This window comes from Schistocerca gregaria, chromosome 1 (assembly GCF_023897955.1).
Source record: "Schistocerca gregaria isolate iqSchGreg1 chromosome 1, iqSchGreg1.2, whole genome shotgun sequence".
Taxonomy (NCBI): domain Eukaryota; kingdom Metazoa; phylum Arthropoda; class Insecta; order Orthoptera; family Acrididae; genus Schistocerca; species Schistocerca gregaria.
This window is the reverse complement of record NC_064920.1, coordinates 478,536,190-478,558,968: the sequence shown is the minus strand read 5'-3', so window position 1 is coordinate 478,558,968 and position 22,779 is coordinate 478,536,190. Positions and strand designations below refer to the sequence as shown.

Here is a 22,779-nt window from a genome sequence, read left to right as displayed (position 1 = left end):
TGGGAAAAGTAAATTCTGAGGTCGACACATGTTGCAGATTCGCAGTCAGCTCTGTCAATATATATTTCAAAGAAAAAATATCATACTGAAACAACCAGTTGTATGTTAGGTGAAGCCTGAAAAGAAAGAACTTCTCGCTGTTTTTCGCAATTGTAAGACAATGAAATCACATGTGAAAAGCACTGTAAGATTTACTTGCATAGGAGGCACTTGATTTGAAGGGGGCTGGGCACTCGTTACACGAAGCACTCCTGTGTGGTTTTCTTCTTCCGTGTAATCCTCTCCACAAACCGAAAAATGTTTTTCAAAACTAAAGCTATAACTATGTCGTTAGAAACGACATAATTTTAATATTAATTGTGGTTCGTATGTATCCAGTGGTGAAACAGGTACAACTCGCCGAGAAATGAGCGACGTGAAGTCTTTTTTAAGGTAATACAATTAGTTAACGAATGACCTCTGCCATCCTGGACAGTTACGTAAGCAGCTTGCGCAGAGGCTAAGTCGGAGGCAAGCTGTACTCCGCTGGCTTACCGCGAAGTACAGTATGTAGTAAGTTCATAGCCCTTCAGTGTATTACACACACACGTCATTGCTGTGCCAGCGACAACAGACATTGGTGGCGTTTCCTTGACGAAATGAGCTTGTTATACAGGACAGTTACAACAATGAAACCATCTCGTTCACTGGAACTGAACGTGGCTACGCATTGACACAGCGATAAGAGAGCGGAGTTCAGATTTTCGAGCAGTCATCCGCATTTATTTTTACTATAGTTCTTCTAAATCGATTAACTTAAATGCCGAGATCTTTCCTTCGGGAGCAAAGTACCATGTACGATTCGCTTCCCTGCCCTTGTTCCACTAGAGCTTGTTTTCCTTCCGTAATCACTCGTCGAAGTCAAACGTTAAACATGAAACTCACTTTCTTATTTCATTATTCGAGTTACTGATGGCTGCTACAGTATAAAAGTTCACTTGTGGAGCTTTCTTTCTCGTATCTCGGGAAGTGGAGGGAATATGCTGTGTAAACAAGCTGAAATAGTATTGCGTACCAAAAAAATTGTTCAATTGACTCTGAGCACTGTGGGACTTAACTGCTGAGGTCATCAGTCCCCTAGAACTTAGAACTACTTAAACCTAACTAACCTAAGGACATGACACACATCCCTGCCCGAGGCAGGATTCGAACCTGCGACCGTAGCGGTCGCGCGGTTCCAGACTGTAGCGCCTACAAACGCCCGGCCACTCCGGCCGGCGTATTGCGTACCAACTTTCAGAGTTTTTGACTGTAGTGATGCCGTTTGGGAAGCCATGTTGTGTGATTTCTAAAGACAGAGTAACAGCCTGTATAGGCTCAGTTCTTTCCTTGTTTTCTCGTTTTTTATCATTTTACAGGGCAACTGCTACCGAAGTTTGGACCCCTTCATTTCTCAAGAAGGTTTCAAAATGATAGTTTTTACAGTGGACGTGTAAATTTGGTATGTCATTTACAATAAAAGCATTCTATGTAAGAAAATGATGGAACAGAATGCGTGTAATATCAAATGGGAGTATTAAAATTTACAAGAAAAATTAAGTGAAATGTGTGGATCATTGAAACGTATAGCTGTTGAAGCTAGAACAGTTTCTGACAAGAGTGCTTCGTTACTGCGTTTGACAGAAATTTACACATTATTTGATTTTAAATCGCAAGAGGGGTAAAATATATATGATATCAAGGAACCGTGGACAGAGACCCTAAGATTATTTTACGCTCTACGTCGAAAAAATTCAGTAATGGGCTATTAAGGAAAGGAGCCCATATTAAACAGAACCGTCAATTAAATCTGGTATCGGAATAGATACTATACTGAAGACGAGACACTAGGTAATTTCGTTGTTTATAGCTGCGATATTCTACTTTGATTTTCATATTTATAAAGACAGGCATTCGACAAGAAAAATAAAACCACTGTTTCCGGTACAAGTAACAGCGTCTATGTCAGAGGTCACAGACTGCTTTTCCGGTTTCATTAACGTGATATGCACTCCCTGTAGCGTATTTATAATAGTGTTGTCTGATGACAGTGTCGGCAGAGATTGTTCGGACAGTTTACGTAACTGATGGATAATTCCTCTAAATGCTGTTTTCGGGAGGACGGGTGTTCAAACCCCGACGTGACAGTCCATATGTAGTTTTCCCATGATTTCCATAAGTAGCTTTAGACATATGTCTGGATAGTTCTTTTAAGAGAACACGGCCGATTTTCTTCCGCAATCAAGTTCGTTCTCTCCCTCTTTTAAGAGAACACGGCCGATTTTCTTCCGCAATCAGAGTTCGTTCTCTCCCTGTAACGACCTTGTCGACGACGGGTCCTAAAATCCCATTTGTTATGATCTTTGCGAAGGAACCATACTGAGTTTTTGCATCATCATTTTGAAATTTCCTCACGAATTTTGCTGTTCTAAAACATCGTATTTGACACGATGGGAACGTTTAAGCTGTACTTATGCCGTGTGAGCAAAAAGTAATACTGTTTCATTTCCAAGTGTGTTATACACTGAAGAGCGAAAGAAATTGGTGTAGGCATGCGTACGCAAATACAGAGATGTGCAAACAGGCAGAATATGGCACTGCGATCGGCAACGCTTATATAAGACAAGCGTCTGGCACAGTTGTTATATCGGTTACTGTTGCTACAATAACAGGTAATCAAGATTTAAGTGAATTTGAACGTGGTGTTATAGTCGGCGCACGAGCGATGGGACACAGCATCTCCGCGGTAGCGGTGAAGTGTGGATTCTCTCGTACGAGCATTTCAGGAGTGTAACGTGAATACCAGGAATCGGCAAAACATCAAATCTCAGACATCGCTGCGGCTGGAAAAAGATCCTCAAGGAACGGGACCAACGACTACTGAAGAGAATCGTTCAACGGACAGAAGTGCAACCCTTCCGCAAATTGCTGTAGATTTCAATGCCGGGCCATCAACAGGTGTCATCGTGCAAACTATTCAACGAAACATAATCGATATAGGCTTTCGGAACCGAAAGCCCATTCGTGTATTCTTGATGGCTGCACGACACAAAGCTTTACGCCTCGTCTGAGCCCGTCAGCAGCGACATTGGACTGTTGATGACTGGAAACATGTTGCTTGGTCGGACGAGTCTCGTTTAAAATCACGTCGACCGGATGGACATGCACAAGTATAGAGAAGCTACGGTCCCAACATGTCATCAGGGGCTGTTTAAGCTGCTGGAGGCTCTATAATGGTGTGGAACATGCGCAGTTGGAGTGATATGGGACCCCTGATACGTTTAGATGATAAGAGTCTGACAGATGACACGTACATAAGCATCCTGTCTGATCACCTGCATCCATTCATACTCATTGTGCATTCTGACGGACTTCGGCAATTCCAACAGGACAATGTGACACCCCATACGCCCAGAATTGCTAAAGATTGGCCTCCAAACTCCCGAGACGTGAACCTTATTGAGGATATCTGGGGATGACTGGCGACGTGTTGTTCAGAAGCGATCTCTACCCCCTCGTACTCTTATGGATTTATGGACAGCCCTGCAGGATCCATGGTGTCAGTTCCCTCCAGCACTAGTAAAGACATTAGTCGAGTCCATGCCACGTCGTGTTGCGGCACTTCTGCGTTCTCGCGGGAGCCGTACACGACATTAGACAGGTGTACCAGTTTCTTTGCTCTTTAGTGTAGTTGCCTTTCGTTAATCAATAATAATCGCTTATATGTAGTTAAATTCACATGGTCTCTACCTGGTGTACGAGACGTTATTGTTAGTGACAGTAGCAATTTTTAAGAAAATTTTCCTTTGTCTTGTTTTTGAATGACTTATTTAAAAGGGCTGTGTGATGAACTGCCAGGTATGAAGCAAATACTTTTGCGATCGGTCACTGGTTAAATGTACGATTTTGTTTAAGTTAACGTGCTTTTCGCCTCTTTTATGGGGAAAAAATGAAGTTACACCCTCATTCAGATTCAGCCTTAAACTGGAGGTTCCCCTGCGTGATCGAGAACAAAGGTCGGAAGAAATCGAGGACTATTCCTAAGAAAGCACTGTGTTGTTCCAGCCAACCGCCAGGTTGGTGAACGCTTCTTTACAATGAGGAAGCGCCTGAATTGTTTAATTATGTAAGGAGTTTACATCTCGTTTAATATGGTACGGGTTTGTACGGATTGGGCTGTAATCTGGATCTGCGTCTATCGCGACACTGCACTACCAATTGAATTATTTAGGCACACATAACGAAGTGATTCAGATCTTTATCCTGTTGTAAAGTGCGTTACATTACGCTACCGACAGATTTCGAGGGCTTGTAGAGCGTATCTTGAGGAAGAAATTGAGGATAGGAAACTGTTTCCGGAAAGGCCATCTATCGACGAGGCGGCGGTGTCTATCGCTAGGCCGCCCACCCGGCACCGAACATTACATTTTTCTCTGACGGAACATAGACAGAACGTCTCAAAATGTTGTTTGTTGTTAGTGATCGCGACTGATTGCAACGATCGCCGGTGGAGGGATGGAGCTGTTTAGAGAGGCCTGTGCGATGCTCAGTTTCCTCGATGAATGGCGGTTTCGGGTACAGGTTTTCATTCGTAGTTAATTTTTTTCCTGTAACGTCATTCATCGAGGCATCAGAGCATGCCATTCACAGGAGACAAGCTCTTTCGTCGCAGCATCTAGTTTCGTCTTCTGCTCTGGCGGTCATGGTAATGAGATGCGATCACTGAATTAAGAGACTTTACGGCTACGGAACATCAGCGTACAGTAACGTATGCTGCCGAAGGAGGGTCCTAGTGGCAGGTGCGAGCGCCTGTAAATTTGATGTCCGTAGCGTCTATGGACGTTTCCGGACTTAGGTTTCTATCCTCAAGTTGTTCTTCATGACACCCTCTACAACCTCTCGAAGTTTGTCGGTATTGTTTAGTTACACCCTGTAGATTTCTCTCCATTCTCATCACACTGAGCAGAAACACACTCAGGTGATGTAGGAGTAGCAACTCCGGGAGGTTAAATGTAGCGTGGATGTAATGTGTACGGCTAGCGTCTCCAGTTTATGACTTAGAAATAGCTTTGCTAGACAATTATGTGAATGCGTGGTGTGCGTTCTTTAGTACGAAAGAACAGAGACACCATGCATTCATATTATTCGATTCGCCTCGATGAGCAACGAAGCCACAACCTTCAGTGCAGACGTACACTTACGCTCAGCCTCTAGCGGATATCTCTAATCAGCGAGCATTTAGGACATGGACGGGGACTGTCAGCAGGTGGCGCTAGGTGGGAATCTGAGTCGGCCGAGGAGGATACCGAGACAGTGCGCGCAATTGCGATAAACACTGTGTCCATGTGGCGCAGCGGTTAACTCAATAGCCTAGTAAGCAGAAGATCGCATGAAGTCCCGATGTCGTTGAATCCCTTCCATTTCCTTTCCTCCCTCTCCCTCGCCCACGCCCCCTACCCTCCACCTTCGATTTACCTAATTTAAGGGAAAAGATACCTTGTCGAAGGTATCATCCCATCGTTCGACTGAAGTGAAATAAGACACCGTAGTCAAAATTAAATCATGACGACTAGAACTGTACAGCGAGAGTTATGTTATCCAGAAGTAAAGGAGTCTTCGCAGAATTAAGAAATTCTGGGTGTGTGTGACCGCATTTTCAGAGACCCATATGGAGTATCAAGACAGTTGCGCAGACTTGGGGCTGCATAGTTTCCTGTCGGCAGGGAGATGAGGATACAGTTGTTAACATAATAGACGATGCCTCTAAATCTGGGCTATTGCGTAGTGACTGTGTAACTCGACAGCTGCGCTGTTTGCTTGATATTCGCGTCACGGAGCGTGCTGCGATGTGGCGGGGAGAATGCGGGCGACGGGACATTGACGAAGAAAGAGAGCGACATAAAAAAAAAAAGCCGGCACTGGCGCCGGCGGGCGGAGGTTGCGACAGCGGCGCGGTGAGGCGGCGTTTTTATGCAACACAACACAACGGAGCGCGACGTTGATGCGGCGGCAGGTGAGCGCGTCTCTGGGGAGCTGTGGAGCAGCACGCGTCCACTGCCGCCCATGTCCGCGCGGCGCGCACGCGCAGTCCGCAAGTGTGTCAGCAGAGGGAGCGATGTGGGTCAGCAGATCAGCTGGTGTTGGGTGCGCACCCGCCGTCTGCGCTGCCCCTCCCCCACAGCGCATTACTGACTATTGGAGTCTTCATTGGATCTAGTTTCGGCACAGGACGATATTAAATGCCGTCTGTAACACAAATTAAAGGCAATGTACACATTGGGTATAGGGTGTCGTGTTGGTCTGTCATGAGTGCTTTCGTCGTTTCCAGTGAGCGTAAGCGATGAAGCATTTGCAGCGCCACGAGATGCTTATAGGTCAGTTTTTGCCGAGGACGGAAGTAAAAATACTTGGTGTCCCAGGAGGAAAGGTCAGTATTCAGGGATAGGACAGGAACGATCATAGGAAGCAAAAAATCTATTAAATCTATAATGTTCACTAGAACAGATTTGTTTCACAGTAACGAAAATGAAAAAGTGCTCGTAGCTCCTAAGGTATGGAATTCAGAGTCCATGTTTACTTGATCTCTTTGCTTCAGTTGATAGTTCCTGCCCTACCCCTGAATAATGACCTTTCCTCCTAGAGCACACTGTATAGCTAATGTCTCGTTTGAAGTCATCGTATATGAAGATAGGCTTTCGCGGCCTTTAATGATGTTAACAATTCTTCTGCTGCCACGTCATTGGTGTAAAATGGTAAGATACTGGAATCGTAATCGAGACATTGGCGTTTCAAACTTACGTCTTGCCATCCAGATTAAGTTATCTCCGATTTCAGTAAATCAAGTAAGACTAACAGCCAGACGGTTTCTTTGAAAAGAACAGCCTGTGCGAGCTTGTGCTCCGTATATGACGTCTTCGTCATCTTAACTTTTTCCCAAGGTTTCGACATTCTTATGAAGGCTTCATCCACGAACTGGCTGCACGATCACAATATGCAACCAGTTCTTGGAATTAGACCACAGTAAGAACACTGAAATTTTGGATAAGAAAATTCACCAAAGCGCCAAGACAAGCGGAACAAGGCCTCAACTTAAGAAATGAAAAATAAATTATTTAATCGTCTCAGTACCACTTCCTTTAACCAACTGTCAGCAAAGTGGGATACGTCCAAGTTGATTTGGAAGCTTAATCTCATGTGAAACAGAAATCTATATAGATGCAAATCTTTTATAGTGATATTCTGCCACTATGATCTTTTAATTGCCACTTGCGCAACTAACCGGGTTTGAGATATTGTCGATTGTTTCTGCAAGCTATCTTTCAGCAGTGTCTTCTGATATTCGGACCCGGTTTTGATAGTTTTCTTATGATCTCTTTGCTGTTTAGCCTTTGATCTTTGTATGCCGAAAATCTGGCTAATTATATTTTGGTCACCGTGTACACTGTATTCGAACAGTGAAATCCAAGAACAGTGTGTATCTAGGCTTTGGATTTGCAAATGGCTTATAATCGGTATTGCAAGATCACACCCGAGAGTTAAAGAAACGCCTATGTAAACTTCATTGATTACACCTTTAAGGAATTTTAAAGTGGCTCTAAATTATTCTTCAATTTTAATTCAACATTATGTTACGAATTCAATTTTTGTGGGGAGTATAGAGGCGCACCAAACTGACTTTGAGAAATCAAATTTTTCAGAGTTAAAATAACTACGTCTGGTTTTGAGTTACTCGGCGTCTTGACATGACCTATCTTTAATGGGCCTAATTTTTTGCAAACGTCTTTGTAATACATAATTGTCTTCTTTGCAGTTGGCCACTTCTACCGTTTTCAACAGGAAAGAAAGGCTTGATTATGGTACAAGAATAAAAAAAATATCCATAGAGGTTGCAGTTGTTCAGCTTTATTGCATAAAGGTGTTGTGTACATAGTTCCGCGTAGTCAGCGCGTACACAACTTTCCCAACAGAGCGCGCCCCGCTAAGCACAACAGCGCAGGCGCAGCGCTCGTCCGTCTCCGCACTACGAGATGGCGCTGTCTTAGAGACGGACCAAATTCTGCTTCCGCCGATCCGCGTATTAATATGTAACGCAGCCAATGAGATTGCTGCTAACGTAGAACCTTTTCTCCTCGCGGATCACACTCGCGCAGTGATACTGAACGCTCGAGATATTATAACGAGTGTACGGACCTCCGATTAGTCAGTCCGCATTAGTCTGCAGTCAAGTTTGTCTGCGCCTAATAAGATTATCATATTCCTGTACATAGCCATGAAGAGAAATGTATAGACACTTTGTCAAGTATCAGAGATGAGTGAGAATAAGATTAACGTACCAAGACCAAAGGAACTTCAGATTGTCAATTGTAAACAGCATCCAGAATCAAGTTACGTAATATATATGATTTTTAATTTTCACACACATTTATTAAAATAATAATCAAGTTCTGTTTAAAGTTGGTCACCGTCAATCTGCTACTCTAAGCGTGCAAGTGGCATTTCTATCGTCTGACCTAACGGCAGAAGATAAACACGCCACGATAAGACCACGAGACATACTGCTGACACTCGCCTACTTCGTTAGAGCGACAAGTCAACTAATCTGATGGTGTGTCTACCGAAGGTCTTACAGTACGCAGACCACAAAAGGTATCAGATACTGTCTGTCTCGTGAGTAAAGTAACAGAGTTCTGTTGCCCATTTTCTCAGACACCACTGGAGAGGATCGTCATACGAATTCATTGAACTAATGCTTTTTATTATAAATCATACTTTGTTAACATTTTACCGGTTTCACAGTATTTCACTTCCACAAAATTGGACTGTATTTCATTCGAGTACACTGTTAATATTTGGCTTCTCTCCACAGCTTTAAAACTCTTCTCCGAGGAATACGTGGAACACGATTTATGTGAAGTCATGTAACTATGGGTGCAACTGGGAACAGTGGCAGCGATTTCGGGTGGAATATACAGATGGTAAATTCCTCTGAGTGGTCTAGTGTTGACAATTTCTAGTAGCAAACGTCATATAAATTTGCATACAAGTGGAATTTTTAAGATTTTTCCCGACACAATTGATAGAAAGAATATCTTTAAGTCGTCGATTGATGTGACGCATTCGTCAAGCCACAGGACTGGCATTGGTAAGAGTGGGATGTAAAAACCTGACTTGATTTTCCTATGATTTCTCAAAAAACTAAAACGTCGGTTTCTTTTGAAAAGAACACGACCAATTTCTTTCCATGCCCTTGACCCATCCATTTTCAAAGACTTCGCTTTGCACAGAACATCTCTCACTATTTTATTATGTCGGACGATTACATTTTTATTAATAGTATTTCGAGGACTGTTTCAGTCGTCTTCGTCGGGTATTGCGAGAATGGTTGAACATGTGCTCGCCGCCCGGACCTATGCCGTGGTGATCGTTACGTGAGATTTGTGTAATTTGAAGTAATATGCCTTTTTCACTCATCCTGAAACGTTAGCTATCGAAATTTCAAGTGTAACTGAAATGCATCTCTTTCTTGTTGTCGCACCTTACACTTGGAGACGGGTAAGCATTCCTGTTACGTTGGTGCTTTGACCAAAATGAAGAGATTATTCAACATTTTTTGGGGAATGTATCTGTACAGAATGATCGGAAATGGAACATTTTATTTACATTCCAATCGTATACTGCGGAGATATAAATTTTTAGGATGTAAGTATCTTCTCCAGTACAAGAAAAAGCTGTAACGAATGCGACGTTTTTGTTGGGACTGTTAACAGGTGAATGTCCTTTAGAACGGCCTCTATATGATCGAAACGATATGAAGCCAGTCGATGGCTACTGTTAGCAAGTCCAATGGAAAACTTGAAGGGTTTGCCAAATATTTCGTGCGGAGACTATTTCATCTAGCTCTTGTATGAAATTTACTACAGATGTCATTTTCTGTATTTCATTTGACAGTTATAACACCTGAAAATCCACATCGGATGCAATGCCCTCTTCTGAACTGGCACAACAGTTTTACTGCTGTGTAGGACCAAATTTAATTTAAAATATTGGTTTATAGTGTCTGATGTTAGCATCATTGTAGCAACAACTAAAATTATCGACATAATTTCAGCAGTGGTTTTATGCTTTCGTACATTGAGGTCGTTTGCTGTTCTAAGGCAGAACTGGTCTATCGAAGAACTGTCACTCGATGACCTATCTTTTTTTTATGGGGACTATATGAAAAATTTCCGCTTTAAATTCTGAAGTCCGTATAAAATTTTTCCTATAAACGCGTATATAGCCTTCTTCAGTTGCCACTGATTTACCACGCCGTGATAAAAAGCCTCGATTGAAATTTCTAAACTTTGAATCTTTCGCTCTGAAGTAAAGCCGAAATACAGACAGTTGGTTCAGTTTTTGTTTATAAAATACGCATGAGTCTTCGACGGTAACAGCAATGTCATGAAAAGCGAAGAATCTCTCTTCTCTTAACTGGTTTATAAGAATTGTTAACAAGCTATCCCAGAAATCATTAAAACATTCAACATCGGTGGCTAATTGAGGTTTGGAGTACTATTGATAGAACGTCAGGAGTTCATAATGCTGAATTTGTTAGTCCTTTTCAATTTTTTGTTGATCTAAATGTATCTACGCTAGAAACCAGTGATAAATTAATAAAAAAAGGAGTACATAAAATAAATAAATAACACTTATTTTTTATTGAAACAGCGAAGTTTATTCGTAAGATACTTTCTGATAATAGCAAGTAATTTTCTTTGCTTAAGCGGTAGAAAGGAAAAATACACTTTTGTGTGCGGTTACAACTCTTCACCCTTCATGGAAGCTTGTTCTCATGGTCGATCGCAGGAAATTGGGCAAGATCGTTGCCGTGTATGGATGGAGAGAAATGAGGACAGTCCATATATCGGAGGGTAATTGAAGCTGTTCGGCGCAGAGTGCCAGCCCAGGTGCAGAACCATGTATCGATACAGGTCAACAGTGTGGCCTTAGTTCAGTCCACTGAGCAGAAAAAACTGTATCGAATGACTATGTTACTGTAGGTTACGAGACAACGTTCTCGTTACGCCTCTTCGAAGTGAGAATGATGATGCATTTAGCGTGAGATGTCTTGCCGTATGTAATTATATTAATACGGTTCTGCCTTGAGCAGACTTAAATTCTTACTAACACTCAATCACGTTTCGGCGTGGTTTTACCGTTGCCACTAGGTTCATTTATTTTGCTAGTGTCACGTACTCATACGTGTCTTGCTGTCTGACGTCTGCAGTACAGATGGTATTTTGTTCCAGTTCGTCGTTTCTTGTTGTTTATGCTCCTGTTCTGCCACCTTCAAATTAAACAAGTTGTGAAAGAGGTGAATTCATGTATTTATATAAAGTAAATGTAAAAAGAGCCATCAATCCGGACCTTGGTTTAGACACCACTGTGTTCTAGTAGGTGTGGTCCAGTTTGAGTCTGTTGATTGTCCCTGATCTTCAGTCTGACTGACTTGTGACCCAGCCTGTTGTAGGGGCACCTCGATTCAACTTGGCATTCGAAACAAGGTGCAGTTCGGCTCCTTTCACATCAACAAATACAGCCAAGATGAAGAAAGTATTCAGTCGCAGATGAAAGTCTTGGAACCGACTGGGCATCGATCCCGAGACTTTTGCGTCTGTAGTCTCGTACTGAATCGTTGCTCAACCATATCAGACCTTTATGTGTTATACGACATATTTTTAGGGAAAGTATGTTTTCAATAATTTCGAGTGATACAAACTATTTTACGCTTCTCCTGAGAAGTTTCAGCGAGGTTATTTTCGCAGTCTGTTGCAGAGCAGTCGTACTGTGCGCCTGTTGCATCATTGCGCTATTCTTGATGGCGTTCTTTTTATACTGCCGAGCGATCCTTTGCGCTGTTTTCACAAACTAGAGTGACCGGATCTTGGAGGCGTTGAAATACTTACGGAATGTATAGAATGTAATCCTGTGAATCTACGTATGTACTTTGGAGAGAGCAAGCGTCAAACGCGCGAACATGGGAATTTAATCGCCGCGATAAAAGTACTTAAAAAAGTCGTGGCGCAATATGTTTCTTTCGTAAGTTAATTCAATAACGCTATAAGTTACACATGGGAGTTTATATGCCTCCTATCTGCTGGATTAAGGAGCTCGTTACACACGGGAAGCTGTGCAATTAAACGTGGACTCCGGATTGCAGTGCGCATGCAACAGGCGCCTGTAAAATACGTCATTTGGTAAAACAAATGTAATATAATGCCCCGAAAGAATGCTAAAGTTGGATGGGTGGACCGGATAATTAAAGAGGTGGTTTTGGAATCGAGGAAAAAAGAAATATACAGCACAATTCAACTGATAGAAGGAATCCAGGAACCGTCAGTTGGGGAGGAAGGGGAGGGGGAGGTAGATTGTATCCTCCGAATAAAATTACCTTGTGACTGACGTTTCAGCGAGACAAATTGTAGGTTGGTTCAAATGGCTCTGAGCACTATGGAACTTAACTTCTGAGGACATCAGTCCCCTATAACTTAGAACTACTTAAACTTAACTAAGCTAAGGACATTACACACATCCATGCCCGAGGCAAGATTCGAACCTGCGACGTAGCGGTCGAGCGGTTCCAGACTGAAGCGCCTAGAGCCGCTCGGGCACTAAGGCCGGCCCAGATAGATGAATGATTTTCAAGAATCGGACGAACAAGCGCCTTATAAGCCACTTGTTTCGTGGATGTGTTACATTTCCTTAAGATTCTTCCTGTGGATCTGAGTCTGGTATCTGCTTTTCCCACTATGTGTTTTATATGGTCATTCAGCTTAAGGTCACTCTGGATAGTTACGTCTTGATATTTTACTGCAGACGCTGTCTGCGGCTGTTTGTCATCAGTGATGTAGCTGTACAGTTGTGGATTTCTTTTCCTATGTATGCGCAATATGTTACGTTCAGGTTCAACTGCCAGAGCCTGCACAATTCTTCAGTTCTCTGCTGGTCGTTCTGCAAATTCTTACTATCTTCTGGTGTAGCTACTTTGGTAATGACAACTGCATCATCTGGAAATAGCCTTAAAGAGTATCCGACGCTTTCTACTAGATCATTTATACATATTGTAAACACCAACGGTGCTATCACACTTCCTTATGGTACACCGTATATTACAGTCGTCGAAATGAAGACCACAAGAAACATTTCGGCGTGCATTTCGACCACACCACCTCGTGTAAGCGTACCCCAGTTATTTATCTAGTTTTACTGGCAATTGAAGTGGAACGGAAGCAGTTGCATGGCGTGAGCTCACCCGTAATTGACGGGTTTCTTGAAATTTCTGTGCAGCCCCTTTAGGTAGCTCCATTAATCTGGCACCATTTCGCTCTATAACAATTTTTGAGGTGTTAGGTTTCGCCCAGGAGATTCGAGCTGCAGCTACAAGGCGTCGCCGGCGAGGCTCACTTTCTTTGTGATATTTGAGCGGGCAGCGTAAAGAGACGCCGCCAGCTTTCGTTCTCGCACCACCCTAATTGGCATGCCGTGCCCGCGGCGCTCTGCTGCTCGCTAATGTGCACCGTTCTTGGGAATACCACATTTGCAAACGGAATAGTTTCTTAGCAGATGGCTTACATGCGTGCAGTCGCCGCCACTTACCGGGACGCTCGCGAGGGGAACCACTCAGCTCTCCCCACCCAACACTACTGGACACACACCAATGGAGCAGCGAGACTCAAATGTACAGAATATTTATTAATGCTCCTTGGTAATGAAAACAGCGTACATGTTTTCTTCTTTGTATTATGGCCTCTTTTTTCCGCAGTCGCAGTTTTACACGGTATATGGAGGTTAATACCGTCTTTTGCGACTGTAATAAAAGTCTTGTTAGGGACAAGCGCGTTTCTCTTTAGTTCACTGAGGATGCTTTATTTCAAAGCGAAATGCGCTTCGTCTTAATAAGACTTTTATTACATTCGCAAAACTCGGCAAATAAAATATACAACTAGCCCAACACGCCTTTAGTGTTGCTACTATGAGGCCAAGTGTCATGGGAGGCGATGGTGATTCACGCTATTCTTCTAGTTCATCGACATTCTGCGTTACCTGCGTCATTTTACAACTTCTAAGACGCACCCCTTACAACAGCTTGAAGTTATTCTCGAGAGAGAATGCAGGAACCGAAACTTCCCACCGCTCACGCCGCTCCTGTATCATCATTGTGTACGTGGAATGCACAGACAGTCTGTAAAGATATAGGATCACGAACAGCAGTGCCGTTTCTCACATTGTGAATTTATACCAGTCTTGCCCAAACGTTCGCCACATGTTGACATTCGTAATTATTTGTGAATTCCTAGCGTAGAGTAACAAGTAGCTCAGGATGCTGTGATAGCTGTATGGTAGATACATTTTTTGTACTAGATATGACGGGGTCTTAACGTTAAGTTAGTACAGAACCAATTCTTGCCGAAGCTGTTTACTGTACCGTTGGCCTTGAAAAATAAGAAACCTATTGGCGAGAACCAGATACTTACGTTATTTTGCACTCAGCGTTAGTATCTTATCTTTCCCCATCTCTTGCAATATGTTATCAGTTTCCTATTATAATACGTGTGTCTTAATTAACGAAGAATCTGGAGCGCAAAGGTCTAGGATTCTGCCCTCAGTCCATCCTAAGATATTTTGTGTCGCTTGTAGCTTTTTTCATCTCTGGCAATGATTTTTTTAAATATAAAAAATGCCACATTCCACCGTACTTCGGACTCTAGGTTAAAGAGAAACTCGTCCTAGCATGATCAGTTGAGAAGTCTGAGGAAGGTAAGGGCATACCTCTTCAGTAGGACTTTAGCATACTAAAGCACTGCAATGCTCAAACCTACCTTCAGGTTGATAATAGTTTTACTTTCTAATTAATAATACAGAGTACGTATTATTTCATACATTGTTTTGTCCAGGTATATTTCATATGTTGTAGGGTCTTCATTAACTGTCCGTTTTTTCTCTTTTTTCTTTGTCTCTGGCAATTTCATATTTCTGTTAGACACTCCAACATTATTAAAAACTGATGTATCTGTTAAAACAAGAGTAACATTGTAGAATCTTAAGACATCTTTGTAACTAAGAGAGCGGATCACACAGTTACGCAGCTTATCTATAAATTACATGAGCTTAATTTGCCGTATTTATGTATGCACGGTATCACTCAATCGTAAGAAATTACTATATTCCCTGCGTTTATTCCGATGCCCTTATGTTTAGTTCCAAACATCCACTTTCATTACAGCTAACAAAGTGAACCGCATCAAGAAGTTTCGATTAGGGAATACTTTTGAAATGCGAATACTTCTTTCGAGGCAGTAGCAGTCGGACATTTGGCGCCACCTTCATTAACAGGCACGGAGAGAGGTTGCCAGACATTTTTTCCAACCATATAGCTTTGTGCCTGTGCGGCACTCAACCTCTTTTTCGCAGGCAACTTGCTACCAATTGCGCTAACCGAGTCAGCCTTACTGATCAACAGGGAACCCCAACCCACGAAGTTTTAACTTGCCACAAATGCTCGTCGCAGCTATACTACGGTACAGGAAAAAAGTGCCACTTTCAAAAATGTTCAGATGTGTGCGATTTCCAAACTGCTGAGGTCGTCAGACCCTAGACGTACACTCTACTTAAACTAACTTCTGCTGAGAACAACACACACACACACACACACACACACACACACACACACACACACACACACACCATGCCCGAGGGAGGATTCGAACTTCCGTCGGGAGAGGCCGCGCAACCCGTGACATGGCGCCTCAAACCGCGTGGTCACTCTGCGCACGTGCCTTGCCAGTGACATCACTGAAGTCGTGATCAAAAAGCACTCTATTTCCTTCACTCAAGTCATTATAAGAGAAGTTGTGTTTAGAAGCTTCGGCTAGGATTAGGTGAATAGATTAATGACACAAACTTAGTATAACTTGGCGGCGCATTGCGTGTGAAAGGCAGAAATTCTGGTTCAAATCCCGGTCCAATACAGAAATGTATCTTGTCACGTGCAGATAAAATTAGGACATATTGAATCACCAGTGCACAGTAATAATTAGATGAAGTTAATAAATTGCACTTCTGGAAATATTTGACTCCTAATGCGACAGACTGCAGAGAGTGTCACCTAGCATCGTTCAGACCTTCATTCGGGAAGAGATACCCCAATCGTTATTTTCATCGTCCTCGGAATTACCTGATCGAGAAGCGTGACAGTACGAATGGTTCAAATAGCTCTGAGCACTATGGTACTTAACTTCTGGGGTCATCAGTCCCCTGTAACTTAGAACTACTTAAACCTAACCAACCTAAGGATATCACACACATCCATGCCCGAGGCAGGACTCGAACCTGCGACCGTAGCGGTCGTGCGGTTCCAGACAGTAGCGCCTAAAACCGCTCGGTGACAGTACGAAACCGAAATAGTGTATGACAAATACACTGCTGAGCCAGTACAGTGTTTCGTTGCACACTTCTCCGCCACATTGTTGAAAACAGGTCTTCGCAGTGGACGACTTCAATAGCTCGCCTTGGGTCACTGACTGTCAGCGAATCCGGTGGTGTGGGAGGGTAATCAGCATGGGTGCTGTTCCTCTGTCGACCTCTCAGGTGGTTTGGTGGCCTCTCCTTGGAATTTTCTCCTTAGGTTTTCGAAGTAGGCTGCTGCTGCTTGGTCTTCAGAGGCCGGCTTCCTCCTTCCAGAGCGCCACTCCTCCTTCACCCACTTCTCCGCGACTTCTTAGACATGCTCCCAGTCGCGGGGGTGAAGATACGGTGGGCGTTAAGCAGCTCCTTCCGGGCTGTCCGTAGTCGTGAAGGGATATGGGCTGCCCCAGTGTGGGTACTAGCCCGATGCGCAGTGACCAGTTTGCCTCCAAAGCGCTAGGCGAGTTCATTCATTCGTTCGTTCGTTCGGAAGGGGAGGCCCATAAGTGTTTCGAAAGGGAGGCCGATAAGTGTTTTCCACATTTCGGCCGATCAGCGATGACAGAATCGAGATGAGCGCCCTGCAATATTTCTCAAACGATTTTACAGAAACTATTCGGTAAAAAAAGTCATTTTTGCTTTACTTACAGCTTTTTCTGTTTGGTTGATGATGAAATGCCCATGATTTCGTTAATGGTCATAATTATTGTGATATTTACTTCAAAGTAAGACACGCTGTGAAATTCGGAAACGTGTGCAATGAAAAACAGCGGACGCTATAATTTTGCTTTTCGTGTAGATTACATAAAATGTCGTTGTGCGTACGAAATTTAGGTAACTTATTGAATTTTTATTTAGACTAGGATAGATGTATGTATCTGTCACCAATCTCGAGAAAATGGATCTGATGTAGCACACACACATGCGATCGCGCCGCGCCGGCGATGAAGCCAGAGTGAAATATCCACAACATTCCTCATATTTCATAAATGGTTTCAGATAGCGAAATGAGATTTTGGCAAATTGACAGCTCGCAAAGACTAGAGTATTTTACCATAACGTTATTATGTAAAATTTAATTATCAACCGCGTTAGTCCAATAACTACAGACTGTTTCGGTGGAAAAAAATGTAATTTTTAAGGGCCATCGATAACTGGTGGCACGAGAAATGCTACGGGTTTTGGAACAACAAATGTAAAGACATTACACGTTTTCCTTTTTATAAGATATTAGCTTTATTTTTCCTCAGTTCCCCATTTAATAAACTTCAGAATTCTCTCGCAGTTACCTGCACAACTTGTTAGTAAGGCGAGACAGTGTAAACTCGGCTGTGTTTTGGCATAAAAGGCAAATTTTGTCATGGCATCCAGAGTAATGGGTAGGTTTTACTCAAAATTCCCACTCATGACGCTTCTCTGAAAAGTTACAAATGGCTAACAAGATAGGCGAAAATAAAAAATAATGTTCAAATGTGTGTGAAATCTTATGGGACTTAACTGCTAAGGTCATCAGTACCTAAGCTTACACACTACTTAACCTAAATTATCCTAAGGACAAAAACACACACACACACACACACACACACACACACACACACACACACACACACACACACCCTAGGGAGGACTCGAACCTCCGCCGGTATCAGCCGCACAGTCCATGACTGCAGCGCGCGAGACCGCTCGGCTAATCCCGCGCGACACAGGCGAAAATAAATCGCTGCGTTGTCGGAGGAATTCTTTTTAGATAATAACAGAATCAGAGGTGACAGTAGATATTTTTGAATGGTCACCTTGCAAGTGTGGGCGTGGAGGGGCCCCACTTAATATTTACGAAAAATGTGAGCGTAGGCTTCAGCATTCCCCCACAGGGCTCTGAGCGACCCTCCACCACTGCCGCTCTCCCCACGCTTCCCCAGCCGACTGCGCATGTAGCAGCCACGGCACTTTGCGCGCACCACACGTGTTCCGATGTTGACGGGGACATCTTCAATTAGGGTTGCAGTGGGACGATGATCAGAGAGGCTGGACCGTAGATCATTGGAATCTTGGCGACGGGTTGGATGAATCACAATTCTTGTACCCGAGGGCGATGGTCGTGACCGAATCTTCCATGCGGTATTATGCTGTGGGAGTCACTCACTTAGGCTTCCATCGAACCTTTAATACCAGTCAAAGCCACCGTGACATGTGTGGGCTACGTGAACATCTTGTGTATCAGCTGTATCCTCCAACGGCCGTGCATCTTCAAACAAGATAAATGTCCATGACACAAGGCCAGAATCGTAGTACAGTGATTTGAGAAGTATAGTAGTGAACTCACGTGGTTGTCTTGACTAGAAAATTCGCCTAATTCGAATCCACAGCTTGTCAGACAGTGATTAAATTTTGTATATCGACCTCTTATTTTTTTTTCTTCTCCATTTGATGACAAATGAAACGGAGCTTGCAGCAGATATGTGTGTGCTCATGCATGTGATTTCAAAATGGTTCAAATGGCTCTGAGCACTATGGGACTCAACTGCTGTGGTCATCAGTCCCCTAGAACTTAGAACTACTTAAACCTAACTAACCTAAGGACATCACACACATCCATGCCCAAGGCAGGATTCGAACCTGCGACCGTAGCAGTCGCACGGTTCCGGACTGCGCGCCTAGAACCGCGAGACCACCGCGGCCGGCGCATGTGATTTACGGTAACGTTTTTACTTTTTCGTCTTGACGTATTTTGCTAGCGAGTAAATCACGAAACTGGAAAGGTTCAAATTACGTCGCAATCGGGGGAGTTCTAATATGATATGCTGAAGCGCATACAGTCTTGCGCGGTACTGATACCATGTTATAAGATGTTTGAGTGCCTTGTATTATTCATTAACAATATAATAGCATTCGCTGGATAGTAGATCTTCTCGTATCCCGATAATTAAAAAAAGAAGTGCATCTCTGTTGTTGGGATGTCGACCTTTCACTCTCTGTCATTGATAAAACTCGTGCATCACTGATATTGAAAATTAAGATACCGTAATAGCTCGAGTCGAAGACGTTAAAGTGTGGCAGTCCGCCACGAAGTCGGCGAGTAGTCATAGAACTGTATGTCAGCGATGGTGGTAGATACCATGCGAACATTTCTTTGAGAGCGAATTATTAAATTAACTGAATACCTATGCAGCACGGCAGAAACAACCATCACGTTTAATTCGGTAACCCTACAAACGTATTCCCTCAGTATTCATGATAATGTCCTAGAAAGAAGAGCGAAGACTTGGACGTTATCATAAGCGGCGGAGAGCTGATCGCGACGCTGGTGTGCAGAAGACAATTACGCCACAGACGAACTACGTGCGTAGGTTCCCTATACATTTTTATTCTGACGCTACTTCAGTTGTCCTCTTCATTTCCACTCTTTTCTTCGATTGGTATTCGTTGCTTTCCATCGTGCACTTATTGGGTCATGTTGGGCAGCAGCACACATTTCCGCTTGCGAATCAGTGTTAAACAACGGAACGGTGGGGTGTATCTTTTACTGAGGCCTGTTAGACTAGTAATTTCGCTTGTCGTGTTCACTTGCAGACGAGAACTATGCTGCACCTGAAGCCGTTACGGTAGATGCTATCGGCGTGCAGCGGCACTCCCTCGTCCCATTGTGTGCGCGGCGGGCATGCGGGCCGCGGAGAAGGGCCCGAGAAGCACGCCGGTTTATTATAGAAACCGCGACCGCAGCCGGAACGCCAGGACTCTCACCTCTTTCGCACGCGTGTTCGCTGCTCACGGCAGGTGCCCTTCTCTGCAACTGTATACCACCAAATTGCTGCATAGGATCTCCATCGTCAGATTTAAAGTAGCTGGCAATAGACAGTTCGCTCCTATTGAAGCCTCGCGTTGTCCGTTCCCACACATTGCCACTACCGGTTCACAAAGCGTTGTGCACGTTAGCTCTCAAGTAGGAAAATTTATTGAACGCGAGAATTTCACCTGTGTGAAGAAGAAAACGTATCTCCTACCTAATCAAAATTGAGAACAGATTTTTGACCAATTAGGGACACAATAGAGATTTATACCAAGTGTATATATGAGAATTTTTGACATGATTTTTGTAGGAGATAGTTCGTAATTGTTGTATACATTGACGGAAAAAAATCTTTACACCAAAAAAATAATAAATGAAGAGTAATTAAATTTCTGGAATATATTTTTCTGGGAGACATATTTAAATGACTAACATCGCAGGTTGTCAGCGTGTGTGATATTCCAAATGTGAAATGCTGATACGTTAAAGAGCGGTGTAACCGCCAGATCATTGAACAGAAGCCTGCAGACATGGAACCATTGTGTTGTACAGATGCCGGAGGACAGTTCGTGGGATGGAGTTCCATGGCTGTTGCCCTCGGTCGGTCAATACAGGGACGATTAATGCTGTTTGTGGATAGCTCTCGAGTTGTCGTCCGATGATGTCCCAAATGCTCGATCGAAGACAGATCTGGTGATCGAGCAGGCAATGGCAACTTGTCGACTCTCTGTACATCATGTTGGGTTGCGACAGTGGTATGTGGGCGATCGTTATCCCGTTCGAAACCACCTCTGCAGTGATGTTCAGGAATGGCAGCACAACAGATCGAATCATCACACTGGCGTATAATTTTGCAATCAGGGTGCGTTGCGTAATCACGAAAGTGCTCTTCCTGTGGTACTTAAACAGGCACCCCAGACCATAACTCCAGGTGTGGATCCAGTGTGTCTAGCACATAGACAGGTTGAGTGCAGGCCCTTAACTGACCTCTTTGTAACCAACATACGTCCGTCATTAGCAACGAGACAGAACCAGTTTTCATGGCCAAATACAATAGCCTCCACCCTGCGCTCCAATGAGCTTTCGCATGACACCACTGAAGTCGAAAATGGCGTTGGTTTAGGAGCTTTCCTTGATGTAACTGATTTGTAACAGCTTGTTGCGTCACTGTAGGCCAACCGCTGCTCAAATTGGTGCTGCAGACGCAGAATGATGCACCAGAGCCATAAGCCGAACACGAAAAGCAGACGCCAGACTGAGATCGTAGGAAGAATGTCAAGGAAATGTAACTCACCCACAAAGGAAGTGGCTTACAAGGCGTTTGTTCAGCCGATTCTCGAGTATTGTTCATCAGTCTGGGACCCTTAAAATATAAGACTGGTAGAAGAGACAGAGAAGATCCAACGCAGAGTGGTGAGTTTCGACACGGAATCGTGCAGACGGCGCTGGAGCTTTATCGAGATGCACAACAAACTCCATTTGGTAGACGTTACAAGAGAGACGTTGTGCATCACGGAGTACTTTCTGGGAAGAGTCGGACAACATACTACTTACTGCCATATACATCTTACTAAATGACCGCAACAAGAAAGGTAGAGACTTGCCGACAGTTCGCTTTCTCTCTCTTATTCTGTTGTGGAACAGGGAAGCAGAGAACGAGGAATCAGTTAACGCTACCAGAAGACCTAGGGTTATGGAATATTTTGAACATTTTGCAAGACGAATGTCGACTTACAAGCAGCCATAAACTAGTTTCAGTTACGACTCTGTTAAAAACGTGCGTAATATCGAGTTTAAACAGTTTTCTTGAAAATGGCCTGACAACACTACTTTTTTTCCTTTCTCTGATAGCTAGCCCCCCCCCCCCCCCCCTCCCCATTTTCCTCCACGGGTATTAATGCCCTAGCACCCGTGTGTTCTAAATTTTGCTCACTGTATGCACCGACATCATTTACTAATTTAATCACATAGTTTTTCTACTATACTATATACGTACAATAAATAAATTTATTCATTTGCTCTCGTTCATGGTGTTGCAGTTTTGTGCCCAGCAGTGTAGATGCTCCGTACGTTTCATACAGTTTATTGTAGATGTTTAATCCCATTTCTGCTAAGGATGCCTGTAATGCATTAATATGCAGTAAATTTCTTGCCAAGACATGGGATAAATGCTCCGTTACCACATAATCATTTGGTCATGGTGAATTCAGATGACCTCAGATCTCGACAGGATACATGCTGATTTCTTAAGAAGAAAGACACCAAAGTTGGTAGATCGTTTTGACGGGCCATCGGCAGGTGACACGCACTTCGCTCGATTTATTTCTCCCGAGAGTTCCTTTCATCGGACCTGTGTAGCGAACGAAGACGGCAGCGGCTCTAACGTTATTATGTGGCACGAACAATGGACGCCCGGAAGTTATGCTGCCTGGCTCCAAAGCGGCACAGTAGAAAGCTGAGGAACTGCAGCCGGCGCGCATGCCGAATGAAGATACGACGGCAATGCGCTTAATGAGATACTGACCGGAAAC

The 22,779-nt window shown here is 43.5% G+C and overlaps 1 protein-coding gene across 1 annotated transcript in view; it reads left to right on the top strand.

Annotated features, from left to right (window-relative positions):
• Window positions 1-22,779, top strand: part of LOC126353444 (uncharacterized) — a 273,573-nt gene that overhangs the window by 207,830 nt on the left and 42,964 nt on the right. The window lies entirely within an intron of this gene.